This window comes from Solanum lycopersicum, chromosome 3 (genome assembly GCF_036512215.1).
Source record: "Solanum lycopersicum chromosome 3, SLM_r2.1".
NCBI lineage: Eukaryota > Viridiplantae > Streptophyta > Magnoliopsida > Solanales > Solanaceae > Solanum > Solanum lycopersicum.
In genome coordinates, this window is record NC_090802.1 from 10,661,535 (window position 1) to 10,667,009 (window position 5,475).

A 5,475-nucleotide genomic window follows, 5' to 3' on the forward strand; every position below is an offset into this window, starting at 1 on the left:
AAGTTTTAAATAATTTTTTTAAAAATAGCGGTCCGTCCCGATTACCAGTCGGTCAGGTCCGTATACTACCAGTTCCCTTTCAGACCGGGACGAACACGAAATACTTTACCGATTTACTTGTTCAATCCAATCCCGATTCCAGAACGATACCGTTTCTCATAGTACCAGTTCCATCCCGATTTCGGAACTTACCAGTCCGGTTCACATGATTTCGATATTGCCGCCAGTCATAGTTACAATCAGATTCATATCATGGTGATTCCAAACTATGACCAGCAAAAATCATACCCCAATAGAAAGCTACGAATTTCAAGGAAGCAGCCATTAACGGTGGCCTCGAAGCTCTGCCATTTTTCTGCGTCAACTCTGAGCTACAGCTACACGCAACCACACCGGAACGACGGTAAAAAAAAATATAAAGCTCTAGACTCCGACTCCGGTGAATGACCTGCTGCCGCAACATTAAATTCGGTGAGCTCCTGATGGTAAGGCAATTATTTTTTCTTTGTTTATTTTTTATTCTATTTTTTGTTTACCGATCTGCTTTTTTCTTTCATATATAATTGGGGTGGTGTGTTACCGTTTATATTTTATTTTCGATGCTAGGTCTCTTTGCTTGTTAAGTCTATGTTGAGTTTTGTTAGTTTTCAATTTTTCAGATCTGCATCTTTAGTTTTATTTGGCTATTTTGCGTTTACTTGAGTTTTATTTGTTTTTGTCTTAGTCTTAATTTTATTTATTATGCTATTAAGCTTTTTGACTATCAAATAAGGTAGCGTGTAGTATAGTTTGGTGTTTGTTTTCATTATTTTTAATTCTTAGCTTTCTACAGTTAACTGGACGATTTTATCTTATTGTTTTGTTGAATATATGGCGTTTACAAATATTTTATTAATGAGTAATATATTTTGGTTGCTACTGTTTCTTTTTATTATTATTTTAAATTATTGTTAAGTTTGTATATGTTTTTGAAGACTCCTTATGCTGCTGATAGTTATCAATTATTATCATTACTATTGTTGGTTGTGTTATGCATTCATGTTAAATGCATTTTTCTTACTTAATTATTGTTTATAGTTTTTGCTTCAATTTATATTATTCTAAGAATGTCCAGCGTTTTTTTTGTTATTATTTAATTAAAAAAATTTAGTATCATTTTGTTCATGTTATCATTTTGGTTGTTGCATTTTTATTTAAATTATCACATATTGATTTTATATGAGTTTAGGTTGCATGTTAAATGGCCAATGAAAAAATCTTCCGGTCAGTTTTGGGGGCCTTCCGAATGTTAAAAGGCAGATATTTAAATTAAGTGTATATATGTTGTTTATTTAAATTGGTCTATGAAGAAATTATCGTCGATTTCTTAGGCCTCCCATGTTAATAAGATGAGTTTTTATTTTTAAGTTATTATTTGATTTAATCATATTTATACATTACTAACACTTTTACTTGGTGTCTTTACAGGTACCTAGATGTGCTTATCCTTGAAATTATTCGAATGTAGTTTGAATCATACTTTTTAGTCAATATTTTGTATATATTGACGCTAGACAAACTTTGGATTGTTTCTAATATTTTCTTATTTTATTATTTGTACATGTTGAATGTTTATTATACTTGTACATTATTTTACTCTCCTCCTTTATTTGTAAAAAAATGAATTCAGTCGGGACCCACATTTGCGAATTTCGAAGGGTGCCTAACCCCTTTTCTTTGGAATAATTTGGACCCCTTACCTATAATCAAATTGATTTTATAGATCATTTAATGATTTCCTAGTTTTTTCCTAAAATTAGGTGGCGACTCCTTTAAAATAAATTTATTCTTTAAATTCTTTTAAAAATCAATCAATTGATCATTTTTCGAGTCACCACGATATTTTGCCTTATTTGAATAATGTAGGGATGTAAATATGGGAAATTGGCCATTGGGGAATGGAGTTATGGGGATGGGATGAGACATTGGGACGACATCAACTTTTAATTAAATCTGCATGCAGGGGGCAGGGGAGCAACTTTTAATTAAAGCTGTAGAGGCAGGGAGGTGGAGGGGTTGCATGGGTAGGGGTGGGGGTATTATTATTTAATATAAAATATAAAGTATAATTTATAAATATTTAATATAAATTAATTAATAAATATTAATTAATCGAAATCGAAACGCACCTAGACCGAATCCTATCGTTCCTGTACCGGTTCAGGATATCCCATTCCGTCCTGTAGGAAATCAAACCGTAGTGAACCGGAACGGTACAGGTACATCCTATTCCTTTGCTGACTCTTATTTATAAGAGAAAAAACTTTTGAAAAATAAGTTAGAACTGAATTATTACTTTTCATAGAAAGAGTTTCAGTTTCACGACTGTAAGTCAATAAGTTTACCTTAATCACCTTAGTTGAATCTTTCATGCTTGTGAAAATGTAGTTACCGGTGCAATTCTTGAAAAAATTATGTCAAGGATTGCTTGTTGAATTATGAATCACACTTGACATCCTTATTTTTTTATCTCTTTCAATTGTCTTTTCTCTTCGTAAGAGTCTGAGTGATCTACGAAGTTTGCTTCAACCAACTCCCAAATTTCTTGTGATTTGAAAAGATTTTTCATTTTGATATCTAAAACTCATATATTTCACCAGTAAAAATTGATATGAGTTGCAGGGAAGATGATGAAATACCATTTATTATCATTTTTTTTCACAACTCACTCAACTTTAGAAAGGAACCTTGCTCTGATACTAGATTTGTTGGAAAGAAAATAATCGAATGAATAATGAACAAAGAGAGGGCAAAATATATAGAAAATTACTGCATTTATAAATAAAATATAATTAGTTAATAAAAGCAACAAGACTTACATATAAATAGGCTTACTAAAAAATTTAAAATACTAAAATTTCGGTCCACTAACCCACTAATTATTAATTAGATATAAATTTGCCACAACATTTAAACTTGCTAAGATAAAGGAAACTAAGATCAACTCCAAATTTTACACCACATAAAGATTTGGTGTAAAATGTAGTGTTTTTGAGCTCAAACTTACACCACTTTTTACACCAAATTTGGTGTGTGAATAGTGCTACACAAAAGTTGGTGTAACACTATTCATAATGCTAATTCACTTTTTGAGTATTTTAGTATTATTTCATTATACAAAGTTTTAATTAAACATTATATAAATTGCATGTTTTAATCAAATTTGTTGTATATTGAATTATTTTTTATCTAATATTTTTATAATATTAATTTTAAATATACAATTTAGCTTTTTTTAATATCTTTTTGATAAATAAATTTTGATTTACCAAAGTGAACTTTACAAAACTGAAAAAAGAACTACAGACTTGGACATACAAGCTCCAAGACTTGTTAAAAGAACATACTCTATCTATCAGCCTTCTCTCACGACTTCTTCCTAAGGGTATATATTAAGTTCACATAGTCTATTGTCTATCTTCTTATAATGGGATTCTCTCCCATATATATCTCTAATGATATGTCCAATCAAGAACTCCTCACTTCTCTGTTTGGACTGAAATATTTTGTTGTTGCATTCTACCACACATGATAAATAGTTCCTACCACAACCATCTTATACATCTTGGCTTTGCTGGAGTTGCGATTCATATTAGTTGTTGCCCGTTGTATTTCGTTCTGCCACTTTCCTCATGTACGGTATACCTTGCCAGACTAGCAACTTCTTACATATTCCAGCAGTGAACATGCATCCAAAAGAAGATCATCAATATCCTCATCCTCTACTTGACATAAGGGACATGTCAAATTAGATGTTATTTCCCATTTTGTCATTCTATCTTTCGTTGACAATCTCCTATTAAGCGCTAAAAACAGTATGAACAACCACTTTGGTGCACCTTAGTTGGACCATATCAGCTTCTTTCACTCCACTTTTTCCCTATCACCTCTCATCTTTTCATAAAACCTTCTTAATATAATATTGATCCATTTTCTTCAAACTAAGTTCATTGTAACCAGTAGCTTGAAGACGTTTATAAGCTTTAACTATTCTTTGTACTAATCATGAAGCTTGATGTGCTTGGATGCCCCAAATACCTCTTTGCCCATAGAAACTGTGTATCCATTTCACCCATAATTTGTCCTTTTTCTTACAGAGATTTCATAGCAATTTTCCAATAGTTGTATTATTCCAGATAAACACATTCAGGAAATTCAAACCTCCACTTACTTTGGCCAACATAAATTCTCCCAAGCTATGCTGCTTTCTATGATGCCTCCACACTACCTGTCCACAAAAACTTTCTACATATACTCTCAATACCATGTAGGATCTTCTATAGAAGTACACATATTTGTACCCAAAAGGTTTGTATAGAAAACAAAACACTCTTCACCAATTGAGTTATGCTAGCATATGAGAGAAATTTAGTTGTCCAACAAGTGACTCTATTCAACGTTTTATCTATTATGGGTTTACATTGGACAATAGACACTCTTTTTGTACTCAAGGGGACTCCTGAATCTATGACTTTTACAAAAAAATAAATTTATGTTAATTCTAGTATAAATTATTATTGGATATAACTACAATTAACCTTCACAAAATTAAAAATGCAAACATAAATTTTTTTAAACAAATAATAAAACACACACACACACACATACACACACGCACGCACGCACGCACACGCACGCACGCACACGCACGCACGCACACGCACGCACACGCACATGCACACGCACACGAACATGCACACACACATGCACACGCACACAGAGAGAGGAAAAGTGATACGGAAGGTAATTTTCAGAAATATTGCGAGAGGAATCTAAACTAGTGAAATTCGTGTTGTTAAATTGTATTTGATTGTTTCACGTATTTACTCACACGTTCTTAAATTGTACCATTTAGGTAAATAATGTTAAATTTTGGTCGATTCATGTAGTCACGTCTTTCCCATTTTTATAATCTGAGGTTTCCCTTAAGCAACTATTAAGACCTTGGATCAACATGGGTTGTGGTGTACGGTGAGAGTGCTTTACCCTTAACCATAGGTCTCGAGTTCGAGCCCTAGGTATGAAGAAAATCATGTTGGAAGCACCACCCCAAATGGGTCCTACAGATTGTGATTCAAATTTAATCGGAGCTCTAATGTGGATTCCCGATGGAAAAAAATTATTAAGACCTTGGCATATGCTTCATTGAAGTATAGGACACCCATAGAAATTTGATTTTTTTTTCTTTTTGGATCTTTGGTTGATAGGTTGGATTCTGCATTTAACTTTTGAAAAATTGAATTTTGAATAAGGTTTTGATTTTGAATTTTTGGATCATGAAAATTTGATATTTTATACTTAATATTTATTGCATCTCTATCAATATCACATCTCTATCTTCCCATGATAGAATTAAGATTGTACGTGCACCATCTTTTCTAGAGAAATTATGTTGAATATGTTATATATATATATATATATATATATCTTATAAAT

At 32.0% G+C, this 5,475-nt stretch overlaps 1 long non-coding RNA gene across 1 annotated transcript; it reads left to right on the forward strand.

The window, feature by feature from the left end:
* LOC109119768 (uncharacterized) lies at nt 1–1,646 on the forward strand. The gene is made up of 2 exons (XR_002027190.2): nt 1–485; nt 1,468–1,646. It is a non-coding gene; the product is annotated as an uncharacterized lncRNA (long non-coding RNA).
* The last annotated feature ends 3,829 nt before the right edge of the window (nt 1,647–5,475 follow it).